Here is a 9,023-nt window from a genome sequence, read left to right as displayed (position 1 = left end):
GAGTAGGAAGAGTCTGCTCTGACCCTTCCTATAGAGAGCGTCTGTGTTGTCGCTCCAGTCCAGTTTATTGTTCAGATGAACACCCAGGTACTTGTAAGTTGAGACCCTCTCAACGTCTGTTCCCTGGATATTCACTGGTGCAGGTGGAGAGTGCCGACGCTTGCGGAAATCCACCACCAGCTCTTTGGATTTCCCAGCGTTGATTTGGAGGCGGTTCTGCTGACACCAGTCCACGAACCCCTGCGTAACCCCTCTGTACTCCCGATCGTCATCGTCAGTGATGAGGCCGACAATCGCAGAGTCATCAGAGAACTTCTGCAGGTGACAGGTTGTGGAATTGTATTTGTAGTCCGAGGTGTAGAGGGTGAACAGGAAGGGAGCCAGCACAGTTCCCTGCGGCGCTCCCGTGCTGCAGAGGAGCACGTCAGACACACAGTCCTGTGTTCTCACGTACTGTGGCCGGTTTGTGAGGTAGTTGTGAATCCATGTGATGAGGTGGTGGGCCACTCCCGCCTGCTCCAGCTTGTCTCCCAATAAGGCGGGCTGGATGGTGTTGAAAGCACTTGAGAAATCAAAGAACATGATCCTCACCGTGCCCCCCGCCTTCTCCAGGTGGAAGAGTGAAGTGTGGAGCAGGTAGATGATGGCATCATCCACATTGATGCCAGGCTGGTATGCAAATTGGAGTGGGTCCATTGAGGAGCTGACCAGGGGGCGCAGATGGACGAGGACCAGTCTCTCCAGGGTCTTCATCAGATGAGACGTCAGCGCCACTGGTCTGAAGTTGTTGAGCTCCTTCGGATGGGGTGTCTTTGGAACCGGAACCAGGCAGGATGTTTTCCACAGCTGGGGGACTCTGCCCAGCTTCAAGCTCAGGTTGAACATGTGCTGGACGATTCCACACAGCTGGTCTGCGCAGGATTTGAGGAGCTGGGAGCTGGTCCCATCTGGGCCTGCCGCCTTCCTCGCCTTCATCTTCCTCAGCTGGTTCTTCACCTGAGATGTTGTGAGGAACAAGGCTGAGCAGGAGGAAGTGGTGGTTGTCTGATGAGGCTGGGAACTGGAGCCTGTGGAGAGAGAGAGGGGCGAGAGAGGGGGAGAGAGGGTCTTGTTCGCAGTGGCAGGAGGGGTGGGTGGGGGCTGCATCAGGGAAGCCTGAGCGGGGTCAGACATTTGATCAAACCTATTGAAAAATAGGTTCAACTCATTTGCCCACTGAAGCCCCCCCCCCCTTCTGGGTCTTACCTGCTTGTCCGTGGCCTGAGATGGTCTTCAGGCCCCTCCAGACATCCCTGGCATTGTTCCGCTGCAGTTGTTCTTCCATCCGCATCCTGTAGGACAGCCGTCCTTACCTCCCGGATCTTCGTGTATGGTGTGTGTGTGTGTGCACGTGTGAGGACAGGGGCAAGAAGTCCATGTGTTTTTACGTTTCAGTGTCCAGTTTGAGTTCGTCATTCTCAACATTAATCAGGTTGTAATGGTACATTTGGGCAACAAACCTACGATTAACCATCGTCTTTGTCATAAAAATAATGCAACATGAACAGACTACACATAACAAAATGAAAACTATAATTATCCCTATATATTGTTTTTTAAATTCTTCATAGTGGTCATAACATCAATAATTGTTTCATTTTTATTAAAAATTTAAATGCAGTAATGTACTCCAATCAAGGCTGATATTCCTTTATGTACGTCATTAATTTCCAAACAATATCTAATCTTTTTGTTCTGTGGCTTCAACATATTTATCATCTCATCAATATTAGCACCACAGAGTACTGAGTTTCGAGATCCTCACAATAGTCTTTCTCAAAATGATATTTTATTTTTATCAATTTAGCTTTGTTAAGGTAAGATATTTTATTGACAATCTAACATTAATATGCAAAGAACATGTACATTAGTACGAAATGTAAAAGAAAATTGTGGTGGGGGGGTGCGAATTGTTTTCTTCTTGGTAGGGGGGGCATGACAGGAAATAATTGAGAACCACTGGTCTAGTCACACACCAGCTCGGGTTCATTCCCTACCAGAGAAATGACATTCCATGTCCCCAGAGCTAGGCGCTTTATGTTGCCGGGGATTGGACTGCCTTTGACTGCCTCCTAGCTCAAAGGAAACCCAAATTCTTTGGTCCCGCCCACTGGTAGTGAGCCGAAGCCCTTGTATTAAATAATAAATAAATACATAAAATAAAAAAATTAATAAATTTAAAAAACGGACCGATCCACTGCTTGGGTTAGTTTGACCCACCTTGAGATCCGTTCCCACTCAGTGACAGTGTCTACAAGCCACTGCCACCAGGCCAGTGAACCGACGTCCAGGCAGTGACAAAAAACGTGATCAAATTACATTGCTCATCATAAGGTGTTTGTGAGACGCTCTTTGTATGTTTCCTCAATTAAGACCTGTTTTCCATTGGTGTATTTGAAAAAAGTGGTGAACCTGTTAAATTCACTACAAAACGTTAAGAAGATGAAAGTAATGTTTGAAGGAATATTATTTTTCTATCGACGTGCCGGCGGGCGGGCACAGATAGAGAGTGATAAAGCAGCACCACCCGCGCGGGGCGTGCTGACGAAAAGGCAAGCGCTCCTCCTCTCATCGCGTCCTTATTAAGACAGAAAAAAGACGCTGTTGAATTTGACCTATTCGCAGTTCGAGCAGGTGCTTAACGCTGGAGAATATCACCACTTCGAAGTTCGAACTGCTGTTGAAACGGAGAGGTAAGTGTTTTTCGTTGGGTTTTTTTCAAAACATGCGTCGAGTGCATTTGTTCATAGTTAGAGATAGTTGTGTGGAAAACACTATACAAAGTAGCACCATGGATGTGGGCCTACAACACTGGCCTAGCAAACATGTGCTCCTACATCGACATAATTGACGAGCTCCAGTTAAGCATTGAATAATTATAAAACGTCATGGTGCTTTTACTCATTTAAAGAACTAAACCGACGCGTATTGTCATCCGGTGGTCAGGTTTGCATTGAATGTGAGCACGAGGGACGCTAGCTTGTTGCGTTAGCTTTGCGGAGCTAACAGCTTGCACTTTTGTTATAGAACCACAGAATGCAAGTACCATGATAATTTCTGTCATTAATTTTTGTGTAAGACACGATGTTCACTGGTTAATTACATGATTCTTAAAGCAAAGGTTACTGTGAATGCAATTTTGGTAAGATTTTTGTAGTCACACTGCATAAATCTGTCTGTGTCTGTTGTTTAAACTTCAATATAAACTATTATGGTTGAAATCGTTAATTGGGATGGAGGAATTGATATTTTTTTAATTTATAATTTATTTTTCTTACACTGATATTGTTAAAACTCCATTTAGCCCATAGTATTAATAATTCTCAACACAATACTGTCTTTTTTCTTTATAGAATAAACAATGCCTTCCCTGAGATGCAGGAAGTCCCCAAAGCAGGATACTATTGAACATGCAGTCAAGGGTCTGGACAAGACTGCAGAGTTAGAAGCGAAGTATATAAACTAATTTAAAGGTATGATGTTAACGCTTTTGCTAAGATATATTATTGTTTTCTGATAACCAAGCTGACATCGTTTTTTAAGTGGTTATTTTACATTAAGAGTGTCTTGACCTTTTCTTTTGCCACTTTTGTCAGTTTCAAGTTATTTCAGTGAGTGTGAAACCTGATGGTAGGAGTTCTATCTAAATTAAGGCTGTACTTGATGACGCCCTCCGGCATTTTTATACCACAATAGACCGGTGAACAAGTCCGATATTGATAGTCTAGTGTAAAGCACGTAATACGTCACAGAGATCACGTGACGCGATCCAATATGACTGTGTACAGTGTATGTCATTGTTTTGAAACTAAATAATCTTAAAGTTTTTTTTTTACGTAACCAGGTGCAATTGACATTTGTACTTTCAGTCCTAATACATACTGGCTAATGCAATGCTGGAAAATGAATTTTGGCTGGTCTGTTCCTTTAAAATCATAAAGAAGGGCTCTGCTCTATCCCTCACAAGAAGCAATGTTTCAAACCACCCTACATTAGTATAGTGGCCCAAATGAATATGATGACTCCTTATTTGTGTGCTTAAAAATATGACGAAGCTAACTTGATTTCCCTGTTAACTAGGTCGAGGAGTATTTACCAAGGCCCCTTTCAGGAAAGACGACTTTATTCTTTATTATGGAGTACAGAGGAAAATTGATAGATTCTGATGAATCTCAACGCAGGAAGATGGATGGAAGAGGCACTGTCTTTTTGTTTGACTTCCGCCGGCAAGAAAAAACTTGGAGGTGAGGCAAAGATTGAGATGTTATCTTATTTTTGTTTTTATTTAAAAAAAATAAACACATACTCATCCCATAAGTGTTAGGGGAAAAATCATTCTCTAAGCAAAAATGTATAATTACTTTTATTCATGCGTTGAATCTGTACAAATGAAAATATAGATCATGAAGTCTCAAAGACAAGCTGTTAATAGGGTCTGATTCCAATAGAAATTTCTTGTATGATTTGATTTAGATTTAAAAATTGTGGATTTCCTAATTTTCATGTTTTGTGTACACAAGATTGTCTCAAAGATTAATTTCTGACATTGATTGAATAATTGTTTTTTTTTTTTTTAATCTATTTTAAGTGTTGATGCAGCTCAAGAAGATGGCAGTCTGGGAAGACTGGTTAATGATGACCACATGCACCCCAACTGTAAAATGAAGAAGATGACAACAGAGGACAGACCACACCTCTGTCTGTTTGCGCTCCGAGACATTGATGTTGGCGAAGAAATAACTTAAGACTATGGACCAGCTGGCCTTGGAGAAAACAGGTTTGTAAGATGCATCTTTAAGTACAATAACAGAGCCCACTTGTGGTGTTCTGGTGATGTAGTTTCCAATTAGTTTGGCAATCTAATAAATGTATGTGAAGTTTCTATGGAAGTTGAACATGATGACTGACTGGGGGAGTTCTCCATTGTCCACTATCTGTAATTCAAATTTGTGGGTCTGAGTCAAAGTTTGGCTCTGCAGGAACAACGAACTGGTCAGGGAGTGACAGTATTACAAAGTTCTGCGTTACTCCTTTCTGGGCGGTGGCCCTGTTAGGCCATCATATGCCATATTGCAAATATCCCCATTGTGGGACTAATTAAGGACATCTTTATGTTGTGGTTTCCCTACCAGAACCAGCACCAACCCTGTATATTCATGATATAAAACACTGTTTCAATTTGATATTTAGCCTTTCTATACTGTAAAAATAGAAGACCCCAGGCTTTCCTGCGCGCCCTTGCCCAATTGGTGGTGTTCAGGAGACAACCTGGGACTGAAATATCAGTCACAACCAGTGTTGTTTTCGTCACTGATGACTATGACGAAAATACTTCGTTAACGCCCCTTTTTTAATGACGATGACAAGCTATACGAGGTTCTTTTATGACGAAAACATGACGTGATGTACATGAATTTTTTTCGTTGACTAGACAAAATTGTTAGCATGTGGTTCATAAATTATTTTATGTTGCTTTTAGTGAAATAAAGCCACAACAGTTGCCCAACAAAATGTTTTGCTTCTCTGCTTATTTTGGAGCAGTGAGTATTGATTCCACTGTTGCCACTTTTTTCTGTTTGTAATGAAGAATCCTTAGTAGTCCATCCAAAAGTCTTTGTTATTGGGTGGAAACCTTGAATGCCTTGTTTTAACTCAAATGGACTTAAACCCATCCATCCATCCATCCATCCGTTATCTGTACCGCTTCTCCTCACTAGGGTCGCGGGGGGTGTTGGAGCCTATCCCAGCTGTCTTCGGCAGTAGGCGAGGTACACCCTGAATTGGTGTCCAGCCAATCGCAGGACATGCATAGACGAACAACCATCCACGCTCACACTCATGCCTCGGGGCAATTAGAGTGTCCAAGCAACTTGCCATGCATGTTTTAAGAATATGGGAGGAAACCGGATTACCCAGAGGAAACCCACGCAGGAAGGCCGGAGCCAGAATCGTACCTACGACCTCAATATTGTGAGGCCATCATGCTAACCAGTTGGGCCACCGTGCCGCTTGGACTAAAACCTTTGTGAATAAATTGACGAAAACTAGGGTAAAACTTTTTTTGCGTTTCCGTCGATTAAAACTGGACTAAAACCCTTTTTTTAGTTTTCGTTGACTAAAACTGGACTAAAACTATAACGAATTGGGATGACTAAATGTGATGTAAACAAATCAGCACTTTGTCCAAATGACTTGGACAAAATCTAAAATGCCTGCCAAAAACAACACTGGTCACAACACGTGTCTACAGAAGATTAATTGGCATGGGCGAAATTAATTAGTTTTATTTCATTCATGAGCTTATGTTTTGTTTTGGGTGGCTAAGGCTTAAAATGTGTAAAAATCTAATCCAACCTCAAATATAATTAATTCAATAAATTTATGATGCTACTAAAACATCGAAGCAGCCTCCTCCAGGCTTTACAGACTCAGAAATGGAGGTATGCGTATCGTGTGCTCATCCTGTCGTGTCTCGAGATGTTAAAATTGCAGTTAGATAGACGTGTGCTGATTAGACAAGACTTCTAATATATCTGGTGTCACAGGATATTTGTCAGTGAATGTGTATGTCTGGTTTGAGGCTCACTCAGCTTTTTCTTGTGTTGTGGGGTCCAGTTGAGTTGAATTGCGAGTCAGGTATGTTGGCCATCTGACACCCAACTGTCAGGTTTGCGTTCGTGGGGACCCCGTAGAGCCATTTTTATTGTTGACATAAATCATAGCTAATCATCTTTTCCTTCATTATCATATGAAATACAGTTAGGAGTTGTATGTGCCTTTACTATGTTATAATCTTAGAACCTACCAGCCACTACAGCTGTCCGACAAGAAGACTTTTGGCTGTCCTGTGCTCCATTGCGGCCCTGGTGGCGTTCAAAAGACAACCTGTGACTGAAATATCAGTCACAACATATCTCTACTGAAGATTAATTGTCATGCGCTAAAGTAATTGGTTTTGTTTCATTCGTGAACTTGTTCGTTAAAATGTGTAAAATTCTGATCCATTTTCTTTTTTTTAATTCATTAAATTAATATTCAACTTGTTCATTAGGATGGAGGACAACCGACAATGACTGAATCGGCTGAGGTTGATGCCACCAGAACATCGAAGCAGCCTTCTCAAGGTTTGACAGACTCTGAAAAGGAGGTATGCGTATCATGTGGTCATCCTGTCGTGTCTTGAGATGTTAAAATTACAGTTAGATAGACCTGTGCTGGTTGGACAAGTTTTCTAATATATCTGGACATAAATCGTAGCTAATAATATTTTCCCTCATCATCATATGATATACAGTTATGCGTAGTGTATGTCTTTACTATGTTACAATCTAAGAACCTACCAGCCACTACAGTTCTCTCATTGGGAGACTTAAGCTTTCGTCAGGCTGTCGACTGCTGCATTGCCCTCTTATTGGCTTTAAGTACACAACCTGTAACTGAATTATCTGTCAGAACAGAACCTATGTGTCCACAGCAGGTGATTTGGCATGTGGATTCTTCAGATTTTTAGAAAATAGGTAAAATTGTGATCAAAAGTTTAAAATGTATAAAATTCTGGTATAGTTTGCAATAGTATATCTATTAAATCATTTCAAAACTTCTTAACAAGGATGGAGAACATTGGCTGTGACCGAATTGGTTGAGGTTTACATTACCAGGACCATTGAGCAGCCTCCTCGGGATCTACAAATTTAGGAATGAAGATATGCATCCCATGTTACAATCCTGTTATGGCCCGAGGTTTTGAAGTTGCAGTTACATATTGGGCTGGGCGATATGGCTGATAAGTACATAGCGATATAAGTATTTCATATGGGTCCATCGATACACATTGAATTCTTTTTTCATATTATTTTATTCATTATTTTTTTTATTTTCCAATATTTTCACTGCCCTGTTAAAAAAACATTTAATGTAGTTTTCCTCCCGGGAGCTTTTTGTTACGGTCAATTAAGTGTTTTTGTTAAATATAGCTGCGTAGAATAATTATATGCATTATTATCGTACCACAATGTTTTGGTTTTGCAAATAATTTCCTAAAATCATTCTAATTTTGTCATTACATTATTTTGTCATATCATTCATCAATATTTTAGTTTTTTTTTTTTTCAAATAGAATTAAGACCTTTTTCTGTGCAGATTCCTCTGGGGATTAAGTATTTAATGGGTTCTCAATTTTCTCTTGGACTCTGATGCAACCCAGTCTCCTCCCTTGGACAAAAAATATGGGCTGAATCTTCCTTGGAATAACGACACAGATTCTGACGAATCATTGTCAAATCCTGCCCCTGAACTTTGTGCCTCAGACCCAGACCATATTACTATCCCAAGGCTCAGGAGGACCAAAAGTATACAGGTAAACAACCCATATAGATTTCAGGGAATCTTACAAGCAAATTGCATATATTTTATTGGTCTCCTGCCTTCTATCCTTTATATTTCGTTGTTGTTGTTGTTTTTTAGATTAAAAAAACAGGCTGACTTTGGAATGGATAAGCATTATTACTCCAACTCAGATGACAGTGGAGATGAATATATTCCGGATACAAGTGAGGCCTCTGATTCAGACGGAAGTGAATCTTTGAAAATTGTGGACCCTCTCTTGAAGTCTAAGAATGCCTTCAGAGATTTTTCTCCCACACCACGAATCTCAAAAGCCACCTCAACGCAGGTTGTTAATCAAGGGCGTTCACCCGTTCGGAGGAGTAGCAGCACTGGTGTGATTCTTGAATTCTATGGCTCTTCAAATATTTGTGCAGTTTAACACAAATCATCCAAAATAGAATTCAAGCACATCTGTGACAGAAATTCAAATTCAGAAGTCAAAGAGAGAGAACAAAAAAAAAAATCTAATGCTGCGCTTCTTCCGAAGACATATACTGTAAACATTAAATGTATGTTAGGACAATCTTGAAAAAAGTATTAGAACACCCTTTACTTTTATTTCTTGTTAATTTTATTAACCAAAATATGTCCATTTTTAT

The 9,023-nt window shown here is 40.7% G+C and overlaps 1 long non-coding RNA gene across 1 annotated transcript; it reads left to right on the top strand.

Moving 5' to 3' along the window:
- Positions 1–4,210: 4,210 nt before the first annotated feature.
- On the top strand, positions 4,211–8,591 carry LOC148315693 (uncharacterized). Its single transcript, XR_015840680.1, has 5 exons — positions 4,211–4,283; positions 4,628–4,816; positions 7,091–7,186; positions 8,243–8,395; positions 8,503–8,591. It is a non-coding gene; the product is annotated as an uncharacterized LOC148315693 (long non-coding RNA).
- The last annotated feature ends 432 nt before the right edge of the window (positions 8,592–9,023 follow it).

This window comes from Idiotropiscis lumnitzeri, unplaced genomic scaffold, assembly GCF_059441095.1.
Source record: "Idiotropiscis lumnitzeri isolate Australia: NSW breed Sydney's pygmy pipehorse unplaced genomic scaffold, RoL_Ilum_1.0 HiC_scaffold_57, whole genome shotgun sequence".
NCBI classification, from domain to species: domain Eukaryota; kingdom Metazoa; phylum Chordata; class Actinopteri; order Syngnathiformes; family Syngnathidae; genus Idiotropiscis; species Idiotropiscis lumnitzeri.
The sequence above is the reverse complement of the archived record's forward strand: the minus strand, read 5'-3'. Positions and strand labels throughout refer to the sequence as shown.